This window comes from Calonectris borealis, chromosome 12 (genome assembly GCF_964195595.1).
Source record: "Calonectris borealis chromosome 12, bCalBor7.hap1.2, whole genome shotgun sequence".
Taxonomy (NCBI): Eukaryota; Metazoa; Chordata; class Aves; order Procellariiformes; family Procellariidae; genus Calonectris; species Calonectris borealis.
The window spans coordinates 6,713,794-6,727,288 of NC_134323.1; the positions used below are offsets into that span (position 1 = coordinate 6,713,794).

Below are 13,495 nucleotides of genomic sequence, written 5' to 3' on the forward strand. Positions count from 1 at the left end.
ATACAGTTTGTCAGTGCTTGCTTTGATCAGAAATGTCCACTCCTCACAGACAGCACAAAACACAGCGATCCATCCCAGGACAGTGTATCGCAAATAGAGGACATGTCAGTGTAGGAGCCTGAAAGCCTCAAAAATTGCATTATGCCACAGGAAGAGGACGGGTTTATGCCCAAATAACTATGTTATTTCTACCTATAGTTGGAGAGTGACACTTCCAATTTATCTGCAACCCTTTTATCCCTGGAACAATTGCATTATCGGTCTTCGGAGAACTGCTGATCTCTGTTTTCAGATCACAGCTTGTTGAATATCCCAGTGATGTACTTTGATATCATCACATCAAGAGAAATTAACTCAGACATAGATATGATACCAACCTTTTATTCTTCAATCTGTTCTGTTCTATCAAGGGAAGGTGCACTGCACACACCGTAGAGGGATTTCTTAGTACCTACGGCAAATAAAAAGCCTGAGGGAAGTCACCAGGGTGCACAAGATGAGGTCCATAAGCTTCCATGAAAGGTGTAACTCCTAATTTAACTCAGGAGCTCATATAACTCAGTAGCTTATGGGCCAAAGCATATCCTCCCCGCCACCTGCCTAGGAGACAAACGTATGCTACTATCCCCAGATCCCACAGAGTTTAGGGAAAGCTAATGAATAATGAAGAATGCCTGGCAAACCCTCAAGAGCTCTGTGGATCACGGTATGTGACGCTTTTGGATTCACATGCAAAGCTTATTCAAAACCTCCATGCCCAAGGAAATTTGGCTTGAAATCTTATGAGAATGGTCATTCTTATAAAATTTGCAAAACCTGCTAGTTTTTATTTGATAGGAAATGCACCTGAATTCAGCCAAGTGAATGATTCTTAGTGATATCCCTCACTGCAAAAGATCCCAGCATATGTGATAGGCTGAAAGTTTTACAGAGTCAAACTTCTCTCCATGCTTAAAAGTATTTATGATATGGCCATCTAATTTGGCTGTATGTCATGAACATACTGAAGATTATCCCAAAACAACGCACAAAAAACGTTCAAGGTGATTTTTTTTTTTCATTTGTTCCCATTTATCTCTTTTCATCCTCCCATTGTGCTACACTTCTACCCCTGAAAATTGGTACTGTAAGTTCATGGCAAAAGGAGGATTCCAGAGAACTCCACTGTTTAGTGCTGGCAGATGTTGAACCTTTGGGAAGGCTACAAAGTATTTTCTTTTAGCCTTAGTTAAAATTGGGCTGTTGTGCCTACTTCTAAATGACACACCTCTCCAGGTATACTTCTAAATCCTGCTTATCGCCTCCTTGTGCAGTGGAATTCGAAGTGACCTGCTTCCTCTCATTGAATGGGAGCTCTATTCGATCACCCTGTCCTTTAATTTAGCTCTCCCACCTAGAACAATGGGTGATTAACACAAGTCAAAACAAGAGCATAAAGGAAAAAGGCAGCACAACCCGCCTTGGTGCAGCTGCTCAACTCCAATGTTTGCCTGCTGTGTAGCAGCATGTTACGGTCACTGCCAAGCCTTGATCTTCTCTCTCTCTGTGTCAGTACTCCAAGGATCCATCCTTTAAGCAGCACAGATCACACAATTATACATTGTTGGAGAACTTCAGTGTCACTTCTAAGCAATACAGATTCTGCAACTTGAAACAAAAGTGAATTAAACAGACATACACAAACGATGTTTTAAGTATTGTTTCGGTTTTATTTTTTATTCATACTGCTGCTTCTATTGCCACCAATGCTCTTTTTTTCCCTAAGTTCTTGAAATGCTTGTCTGCTTATTTGTCAGACATTTCAGTTTTAAGGTTTTGGGTTTTTTCATTTTCATCTTGATCCTAATGCCAGCATAATATATGATCAGGCTGTACCTTCCTTAGATCAGATGATGTTTGAAATCTCACTTCAAGAGAGTGGCACTTTGGTTCTAGAAATGATCCTATACTTGTCTGCATATAATTCCAAGAAAGTTGTTTCCATGCAGTTCATTTTGGTGCTGGCCCAAAGGCATATAATATCAATGAAATGAAACTCAGTGATTTAAATTACTTTGAATCAGGCTCAGGAAAGTGCATGTGAACTATTAGCATTGATAGTGACCTGTTTAAAACCGAATGGAAAAAAAATATATGATTTAAGAGGAATGAAGCCATTAAGCTGTGTAGAATTTACTTTTAAAAACGTACAAAATGTATTAGAGAGCAAGAACATTTCTGTTGACACTAACTACAAAACGTTGCAAACAGATCAGTTGTCCAGGTGCCTACGCAGATTTCTGCATGGACGGTAAGGTGCAGTCTGTCCCAGAAACTTTCCTGTCCCAATGCTGCAAAGATTTAACCACAGACTCTACTGTACTTCTGAATACCAAGGTATTAAATCTATCAGCAAGCATAGTCTGCTACTTTTAAAGTATTATGGCTAAACGTCATGGTTTTCCTTTCCAGTCTTTGAGAGAGCATATAATGCCGCTTCCTCGGGCCCAAACCAAAGACCCCTAAGGGCAGTATATGTCTTTTCCTTACGTTAGTAATCTTTGCATCAAGCCCTTGATTTTTCCTTCAAAACCTGACAGACATGTACTCGATTTCATAAGATGACTCCCTGGGGAAAAAAGAAAAAGTCTTTCACCTCTGGAGACAAATACCCACGTTTCTGAAAGGACAGGGTTACTTGATAGTCACTAGTTAAAATTAGACTCTGCATACCTGCTATGATTCAGTGTTTAGAAAACAAACAGATAGGGTTAGATCCAAACAAAGGATTCATTTTAATAGTAAACATATTTAAGAGGGTGCCTGTGTAAATGTGAATTGTTTAGGGGATGGATTACCATTTTGCATACATTTTAGAGCTCTGAGAGAAGCCATTAAGGGATTAACACCTCCGATTTATGAAAATGCAAGGATGATAAAGAAACAATAGGGGTGACAGCATTGTGTAAACGACATTGATTCATTTCAGAACAGGGCTGTTAACTGCTGGAAATGAAGAAATAAATGGAACAATGGATAGATGCTTTTACCAGCTTGTCATTAATTAGCAGCGAGCACAATTCTTTTATTGTCCTTTTTGAAAAATACAAAATTGGTAGGAAAATACAAGCACTGAGCAAATAGATTACTCTGTGTCACTAGGCTGACATCTGCATTTCCTTTCTTCTCTAATATATTTTGTTTTTCAAATGATATCGAACTTTTAGCCTGGCAGCAAGCCCAAATTTTGCGTCCTTTGAAATTCCTAAAAGGACGTGTTTTCATCCTTGAAACCTTACTGCTTTATAAAAGCGTAACCAAAGCCATGATTTGAGGAAGGGTTAATAAATGTTGGTGAATCCCCTGTAACACAGCTTGGAAGCACAAACAACAGTTCAATGCACTATTCTGCTGACCTATTGCATCCGATCAACTGTGGTTTTATTTCTAGCAATGCCAGCAGGTGGGAACTGACAACATGTTTCTTTGGAATCGTAAAGAAAGATCGTGTCTGATGGAGAATTAGCTGGAAGTAAGCGAGGTTGTTTGGCACAGATCTAAGCAGGGACAATGCTTGATTATGGCTATCACTCTCCAGCTGCTGTCAGAATGTTAAGTTTGCTTTCTTGAGGCCTGACATCTAACACATTTCTTTTTCTAATTAGTATCTGGTACTGTAAGATTCTGATATTTTACTGCACGTCAGATGTGCAGGGCTGAAATACATCACTGAACTCAGAGGTAGGTGTGGGTGCTAGCAATTAGGTTTTTAGCTCTCATAGTGAATTCAAAGCATCTCTCTTTTAAAAAAGCTATGGGGATGGAGAAGTTAGTGTGTATAAACCTCCAGCGCTGTTGCCCAAGAAAGGTTGCAGAGTGGAGCTGGCAAATCAAACATCAGCTAGACAAAATACCCTGAACACCGGTTTCATTTCCATCAGCATATTCAGGCGATATTCTGTTCGTGAATATTTCCTCACCCTGGCAGCAGAGCAGTGTATGTCCCAGCTGCAGATGCCGGGGTTCCGGGGGTATTTATGCCACGCTAAAGAAGCAGCAGGCCTGCCCACCAGATTCAGGTAAATTAATTACACTCAGCATTGTTAAAGATTTGCCATTTTGCCACCTGTGTAATGACATTGTAGGTAAGGAGGAGTCAGGGCTTTCACCTGGGGCAAGTATTAAGCACAGCTTGACAGGAGCAGTGCAGGAACTAATGTGTGGATGCAGGTGTGACTGAAAAACGAGATCGTAGGTATAAATTCAGCCAATGCTCAGCAGAAGGCTGCTCATACTTCTTTACTGCAAAGCTCCATGAAATTTTGCTGTATGTCTAAGTGTGTAGGGTTGTTTTGGTTTTTAAGTTTTATTTTTCAGGCCAACAGCACAAGCATTGTTTCATAAACCACTTTAGCATCCTGAGGTAAAGAAAGGTGAGAGTGGTTTTTCATCCAAGGTGAAGGCAGTAGTTTCTCACCTTAAATGCACATAATAGGTTTCATCAGAAACTCTGACTGTTTGTAAGAGAGGGCTCTTCAGCCAGCAACAAGTAGGTGAGCTGTATTTTTTTTTTTTATTACACAAAAAACAATGGATTGGTATTCAGAACCAGGACTAATTTTTCTTACTAAAGTGATGCTATTTATTAGATGGTACCTGGGCAAATCACAAAAAATACTTAGGAAAAAAATTGCCAATTTAATTTTTGTTCCGTGTTCAAAAGTTCCTTACCAGTTTGCACTTTTTATATTGGGTCTATCCAAATTTCAATAATATTCTCCCAGAGAGAGTAGGCATAATTATTCTGTAAAACTATCAACCTTAGTAGTATAGCTCCTGGTGTTCCAAAGGTGTTTACAGGAATTCAGGGCACTTGCAGTATTCCAAACGTTAATAACAGTCTTCATGAAAACAGGCCACACCTTGCTCCAAACTTTCAGCACTGCTGGATCTCTAAAGTGTATGCTTATGGTTTGCAGAGCAAAAAAAAAGTGTATAATGCAATTTTCACAAATGAAATTCTGTACCCCAAATAGTCTCTTTGAAGGCAGTCTTGCAAAGATACAAGTCTCTTGCTCCTTGGGGAAAAAAAACCCAAACCTTTTTTCAGCATCAGAGCTAAATGAGCCCTTTATTTGTTGCACATATAATTTATATATCTACAATAATTTTATTATATATATCTATGTTCTTTTCTTTGTTTGCCAGGAAAGGCCTCCCTTTTGTACATGCATTTAACTTATTCTGCTTCTAACTAATCTCGGTCTTTAACAAGGTTTAAATTCTGGTATCAGGTTGACAAAGAAATGGGAGGCAAGGCTATAAAGCTGTGAAAAGAGGTGTTTAGCAAGGTTTCCTCCTACCTATAGTAGAGATTCTTCTTCATATGTGAAAGTGTTCGAGGATCTGCAAGGGTTCCTAGAATTGTCTGTACAGAAGAAAACAATTGTAAAGGTCTTATTGTGGTAGAGCACTGAAGCACATGATTTACTCTCAGGCTGCAAGCAGTCCCATTGATTTCAGAAACTAGTGACATGCAGAAGGTTAAACATGTGCTTTGCTGGGTTGGGGCCAAACCTGGTATCATTCTTCTGAATAGTTTACAAAAACTTTTACTGTTATTTAAAAAAAAAAAACCCAATCCGTTATAAAGATATGTTGTATTTTAAGTCAGGATATAAAAGACCAGCTCTGGTTCAAAAATAAGCAGTTATTTTTGCAAACCCAGTAGGATTTTTTGGCTCTGCTGCTGCTGTAAGCACAGCAGGCCCCCTCTGCATCATCCCTTGCACGGCCGGACAAGTGCTGCGGTTATATTAACTTTCCTTCCCAGGTTGCCTATTCAGTGGAATTTACCCTTCAAAGAACAGTTGTAGAAAAATCTCCAAGCACATGGAGCTGTACTGTCAGATACAGGATGGAGATTTTGAAGACATTACAATTGACTTTGAATCCCGAGCAGGTGCAATTCAGCATGTTCCATAAGATTCATGTTAAACTCCGGTTTGAGGAATGTATTAGTTCTGAGCTCTTTATTCTCTGCTACATTCTCAGAGGCAAACTGCTCCATGCCAGTGGAATGATATGTCATATAGTTAATGTGTAGAACTCTGAAGTTTTCTACAGAATAAAAATTCTGGGTCTAGGTGAGTTATGACTGGGAAAAAAACCCCGAACTTATAGAAGTGTAAAATCTAATCCATAAAAGGGAAAATCAAGTAAGGTAATGAGCTCTCTTTGTGTATCTCTTTAATTACTGTTTCAGTGAGATCTTTTACCTTGAATTATAACTCATGAGCACTAATAGTCTTTATAGTTAATTCATCATCTTTAATTTCTTTCATATTGATTTTGATGAGATTTCAGATGTCTCCCATACTGACTTACTCTCTCCTAATTTCTCTGAGGATCTGAAAGGAAAAATGTAATATATAAAGACTGAATGGCATTCTTATTCTGCACTTCATCACTATGCATTCATCAGTTCTATGTCAGCAATACTTGTATGAGATTCTTAAGATTCCAGAAACCGTATAGCATGACTTCACTAATTCCTCCATGTGTTCTCTTCCCTTGACAGATTATTGAGAAATTAATGTCCTATAACTAACCTAAACACAGTGACTATGGAAGGTTTAGCCACGATTTTGGACCATTTGCTTCCTCAGTTCTGTAATAAGAACAAACCTCTGTTTTAGAGTGATACTTTGGAGATACTTCAGGCTGTGAAATGTGTTTGAGAAGGCTATCCCAAAATAAAGGGATCTGGTTGATGGAGTGATCCACAGTCACTTCCTGAGTTGTCATTCTTACTGGACAGGGCAAGTGGATCAAAAACATTCATAAATGAAGTTACTAAGGAATAGCTCTTCTGAAGCAATCGCTTTCAGGACTAGTAATGTCCATGCTGTGACTTATGGGCTGAGAAGACCTGCTCGTTCTGGTGAGAATCATGCATGTCTTAGCTAGCAGAGCGCATGTTTTGGTAACATGAAAGTGCTGGAAGAGTGCCAGAACACTGTAAATTTTGGAAGCGCCTCTCTTCCGTTTGCTTTGATTTTCTCATTGCATAACAGAAGTTCCAATGTCGTATCCAACTAATAAAGGGATGGGGAAAAACAGTCAGAGGGCCCTGTTGAATCTTTCATGATGGAAAAAGGAAAAAATCCATGCTTTGATGCCTGATGTTCTCCAATCTATGAAATAAAGAAAAAGAGTTCTGAAAGTTTTGGCCGTATTTACATTCACACATTTATTCATGTCCTCATAAATAAGTTATCTTTAACTGCAACCAAAAGAGGATCTTGTACAGTTTAGTACCCCTTTATGGTTGACATTGATTTAAAACACTCCATAAGGGGCATAGTACAGCAGGATCAATTAAAAGTAAATGCAGTCATGAAAGTTAGATGAAGTACTGTCTGCCTGAGCCTCGCGGACACCGTTCCTCACACGGCTGTTTGTCACCCTAACTAAACAGAAAAAAACAGCTTTATATGTAGTTTATTTCATGCTAATTGGTGACCTTATGATGGGAAAGCAAAAGTCCCTGACCAAATCAAGTTGTCTCAGATAAAAATCTTAGGCAGTTTTAAGAGGATTTTAACTTAGTCTGTTAAAACATTCCATCAAGTCTCTTCCAAAATAGCCGCCAAACAGGTATGCTGGCTGTAGGGTCTCACCAAGGCAGGTTCATAAAATATTATTGGTAATCACTACATTTGTGCTACGAAAATCAACACAAACAAAAGAAAACTCCAGACAAACTCACACTAGTGTGTTCAGCTCTTCCTAGTTCCAATGTTTTTTGTTCATGACTTTAAATATAAAAAGAGACATGAGTGTAAAATAGTGTGTGTCGGATGGGAACCAGCCTTCCCATGTAATCTTCTGTGGGGAAAAGAAGTCACGATGAGTTTTCTGTTGTCCCTACACGAAAAGCCGGTGATTCCAGCTTTGGTGAGCTCAGGAGCTGCACTAATTTGACATTCCAGTATAATGCTCAAAAGGCAGCAAGTAGGAAACAGGGACTATAATTTTAGATGTTTTCACCTGTTCCAGACCAGCTGACCAGAAGCAGACTGTACCGTGCTATAGGTCATGGTACGTTTTTAACCACAGTGGGTTTTGCAGAACCCCCCCCAAAATGTAGCAATAAGAAACCCATTACAACTTCTTTGAGCAACAGTAGTACAAGGTCTTTTTCCGGTTGTGGGGAGTTTTGTCCTTAAGGGCTGCCTCTGTGAAAAAAAGGACATAACTTGCTATCACAGAGTTACCGTTGGGAAGATACTGAAAGGGAACATTCAGCAATAGTAAAGCCTGGCCCATAGGGCCTCCTATGGCCCCTGCAATCCTAATTTTTGTCTATATATTAACATTTGAATGAAACAGGCAGTCTAAATTGAATAGTGCAAGAGATTGCCATCAGTTTTTGAAAGATGAGCTTTTAGAATGTCTCAGAGATGTCAAATTTGTGTACTCCTTAATCTGACCTAGCATTTTTTTTTCTAATCTATCAAAGATAAGGACATATCTGTGCCGAAAGTGGAGACCAATTTGCATCGCTCCTATGCAGATGTTGCTTTGTCCGAACTTTTAAATCGGTATTTGTTTTTTAGATACATTAAAATATTTTTTTACTTAACCTCTCAGATAACATTTTATTCATTAATAAAATCTTTCTTTTAGTCCTCCCAATAGTAGATGAAAGGGATAACTGGATTTCTGAAGAGTTAGTGCTGATTAACACAAATATAATTTATTGCCTATTCACTCGCTCCACTCTGATCTGCCAATATTTCTATTGACATTTCATCACAACTGTTTTACCCGTTTCTTGAGAACACGAGAGAATCATCTGTGAAATGCCAGTTTGTTGGCAAGCTGTTTATTTCTACTGCAAGACCGAAGTGTTTTGTAGCTGAATTCATTGCAGGGGTCTCTAGGTAGTGGCTGGTTACTAAATCCCGGGTAAAAGAATGCGAATAAAGAAGATGGGCCAGGATTTGTGCATTTAATCTTATGATGAGTCCCAGTAATTTCAGTGATACATGATGTGGCCAGAATGAACGTGAGAGGTTCAACACAGCTTATTATCTTTATCTGTAAACAGCTGTTTATTGTATTACAGAAAACAAACCACTCGATATCTATAGGATAAACACATGTTTAAGTCTGTTCCCCACACGAGATGGTACTGTAAGTTATATGCTAATTAGAGGATGCATATACTTGGGTTAATTGCCAACTAACAATATTAAGTTGTTGCAGTGTGGTACGATACGTGCCAAGAAAATCCTGTATATTTGTGTTTTCTGCTGCTAACACAAATACCTGTGCATTAAAACATAACAAAAAATGCATGTTTGAGATATTTCCATTCTCCTTCTGAGGGACTGTATTTCAACATATGGTGTCAATAATGAAAAGATAGACTGTGCAAGAGTACCTTCTCTCTGTACTGCCATCGTATTCTCTTTAGATTGTTGTTATTTATGGATAATATGTTCCTATGGAAAACATGTTCAGTCGCTTGTATTGTCTTGCTCTTCTTCGACTTATCAAAACAGTTACATCTGTGTCAGTCTATCAATTTAACATTGCTTTTTCCAGTGAAAGGTAGTCCAAGTTTGGACACTTTTTGGCAAGACTAGGGACTTTTGTCCAGCCAGGCGCTGGACAAACAGGCCTGGCTGTAAATAACAAGTTGAAGTATGCTGTTTTCAGTCACCGAGTGATGGAGTTAATCCTCTTATAAGTCATTATAATTATATACATGTGCACGGTTACAGAGACATTTACTCAGTCGATACTTGCTCAGAATCTTAGTATTATAAATACAGGACTTTTGGAAATTTATTTTGATAGTTTGGCAGCTCCGATAACATAATGCAATAATTGACCACGGTACATTCTTTGGAACTTTGCACAGATTTTATTTAAAAGCATAATAGCATAAATAGCTCTGCATGTGGTACTTTGACAGCTTTTATGAGGACAGAAAGAGAACTTTTTTATTTCATCTTTGTAAACAAGAACTCATTTCCTAAATATTTTGCTTTTGGACTCGTTCACTTATAGGTTGGGAGGGGGGCAAAATTCTCAAATTATTTTAGATAATTCAAACCTCCTGAGGAAAGCAAAACCAAAAAAATTCTAATAGTTCGTACCAATCTGCTTTGGGGGAAATGCTTCACTGACCTCACATCTGAAGTTTGATTTAATATGAGGAAGACACCCCAGCTGGGCACTCTGGTAGAGTAAGAGCAACTGCATATCAGCCTGACATCCTCTATCAGCTCCAGTCATGGTCGGCCATCAGTGCTTGAAGGAAAGCAAAACAAAAACCAGAAGCCAAATTATACATCAAAAGGGAAACAGTTTCTTCTCCTGCACTGCAGGCAACCAGCAGACCACCTCAGAATGGGATTCGTATACTATGTCAGAAAGAAACAGTCAACAAACAGTCCTTTCAGTCTACACCACCCCGTAGCCACAACAACAATCTGTAGATTGTAGCCAAGAACGCGTATTACAAATTTATTTTTTAAATTCCAGGATTACCCTGATTTCAGGCATAGAGTCCTTTCCAGAAATCATACTAAACTTGTAAATAATCTTTATAATTTTTAACCAAGTGATATATATGCAGAAATAATTGCTCCTCTCTATGAGATTTTGTACATTAATTGAGTGATGCATTATATAGCCAAAGCACAAGCTAAGCTGAAAACTTAAAGATTTTTTTTTTTTTTGTATTGGGAAGAAGGGAAAGGCTGATGGCTTGAGATCTTACAATAGGATTTTGATTCTGAGGGAGAGCAGTCCCAAAAGAAAAGATCTCATATAGGCAAGCCTAAACCACATAAAGAGTGTTGAAATGCTCTAGACATTGTCTTATAAGGGATTTCCCCCCCCCCATCTTGATCAAATAATACAGCATCATCTTGGATATGTGCATCTCTGAAAGAAAGAAAAAAAAAGCCCTTTACTTAGTATTGATATATTTGAAGTTTGTGGTGTCCTAATGCCACCTTGCTAAGTGACAGCATAAAAAAATTGAAAATATTTTCTATTCAGATATATTTTTACTGAGATAGCATGAAAATATGGTATCATTCTAAAAAGACTGAATTTAACAGAAAAATTGAGTTTCTGGGTAAATCGGGTGTTACAAAGTGTTACTACAAATATGGGATAATATTATTAAGCAGCGGTTATGAAGTGATGTTCTGGCATTCTTAAATTAACGTTATGCTTATTGATGTTTAGAGAGACCCAGCATGAGTTTTGTGATCAGCTAAAGGACTGGTGCAGCATAGATCAAATATCAAATATATTTTATAGTCTGCTATTCAGTAGATCCAACTTTGTGAACAAGATACTTAAATTGTCTCTGATTTCAGTATTGTTCTGAAAGACTAATGGTGAGGAAATAATAGTCCTTTTGTAGTAGTAATGGTATTAGAAATATTAAAAGTGTTTAGAAGTAGTAATAGTATTTTTGTTCATGTCTGTAGAACAAATGGGTGGAAAAAAAGGAGTGATCTATGGTGCTGGAGAAAGTTTCATATTATGTGCTGAGCAGCACTCTATGAATGATGATTCTGGTGGTGTTTGCTATTCAAAGGTAATTCATAGCACAGTGCAGATTTAGACTCAGTTATAGTATGAATTTAGCTGGATAATGTGTACCTTTACTTGAGTATGGTTTTATTTTTCAGTCTAATTTTGTTTGTTTGCTTTCAGCTTTGCATAATTAATTAAAAAGTCTGGTTAATGCAAGAGAAACAGCATGTCCAACTGTTTCTCACAGATGTCAATTGAAATGAGCTATCAAATTAATGCCATATGACAATGACAGTTTTGTAAATCATCCTTTGACCTGATTTGCCTCTGAAAGAGTTTATGCCAAAAATATTTATTCTAATACAGGCACATACCGACCATTTTTATCCCACCCACAAGCAATTTGTCCTCGAGTCTTAATGTAGAAAAACTATTTGGAATTAATTGGAAGTTTTGCTTGATAAAGGAGTCTAGTTTTGACTGCTAAACCAGCCAGTTCCAGAATCAAATTTTTATTGTTAGTATAATATGTTATTATATTCCCTCTACTACTACTAACAGCAATATTAATGATAGCTAATGATTACCTTCTGTATTATTAGGAATAGGGAATATTTGTAATTGTTTTCAACAAGTAGAAGCTTGAGGTCACAGATCAACTAGTGTACGTCAATGAAAGCGCATTAACTCATGGGCCAAAATTCTCATTTAATAGCAAAAAGTCTCTAAATTTTTTTCTCAGTGAAATTTCCATGTTCCTCTCAGAGTACTTTATTCCTAGCGAAGGAAAACGTTTTTTAATTAAGCAGAAGGAATGTAATCATAAAATTGTTACATTTCTTTTATGGAAGCTAAAAAAATACACAGTATAATTAAAAATAACATATGATCATTAATGAAAAGGTCATTGACTGTCCCTAATGCCAGAATTCTTGCTTGACAAGAAAGAGGGAGGAATCTGGCATATTAAAAGAAGCTGTTTATTGAAAAATATTAAATTATACTACAGTTTCATTTTCATACATTATATGATTTAATACCATCCTACCAAAGAAAAGAAAAAAATGTGTTTGTACCTTTGTTTGAGTCTTTATGGTGAAGAAAGAAAGCAGGAATGGTTTGGCAGATATTTTAGATTGTTTGCTTTAAAGTTGGTTTTTGTGCTTGTTTTTAACTGAGAACTATCATGAATAAGAAACAGTTGTTTCTCTGTTTTTTTTCCTGGAGGATCCCTTTGTCTCAAGAGGACTAGAAAGGAATCTTTCACAAAGATTTTCTCTCAGTTGTGGTATTGCTGATGTCAAGCACGCAAAAATCATGAGTCAGCACTCCAAAAGTCACGAGACCGCATTAAAAAAAGTGATCTTTTAAAATATATATGTGGCACTCTTTTTTGAGCCTTTATGGTAAATGTATGGCATACTTTTATACTTTTTCTGCAAATGGAAATCTTATTTTTCAAAACAAAAGAAGAAAAAAGAAGAAACAGATGAGGTTTCTCAAAAATTTGCATGACTCCCAGAAATGGGTTTTTGAAGAACGTTTGAAGCGTTACAAACATTGCAACGTAATTGCAGGTGTTGGCAACATGGCAATTATTTGTGAGAACTTTGATCTAAATTGAGGTCAATAAAAACAAATGAAAAAACTGATTGAAAGAAAAGCAAAGAAACCTTCCTTCACATTTCAGAAGCTTGGGCTGTTGTAATACCATTTGTTCTGCAGTCCTCCCAAGAAATCCTCAAGCACAAATTCAGGAGAATAGGCCTCGTGTCTTTAAGGTTAAATAAAAAGACATATACACATCTGATTACCAGATACAAGATATAGTCAGATAATGACAAATAACACTTTGATTTTGGCAAAAAAAGAATAGGCAAACTAGTGCAGATGCTGCTGTTACAAAGATATAAGACCTTTACCACAGTTTAAAAGACAAAGACTA

The 13,495-nt window shown here is 37.3% G+C and overlaps 1 long non-coding RNA gene across 1 annotated transcript in view; it reads left to right on the forward strand.

Annotated features, from left to right (window-relative positions):
- The window catches only part of LOC142087012 (uncharacterized), a 286,979-nt gene that overhangs the window by 248,407 nt on the left and 25,077 nt on the right, over positions 1-13,495 (forward strand). The gene's annotated exons all lie outside the window — the stretch shown is intronic.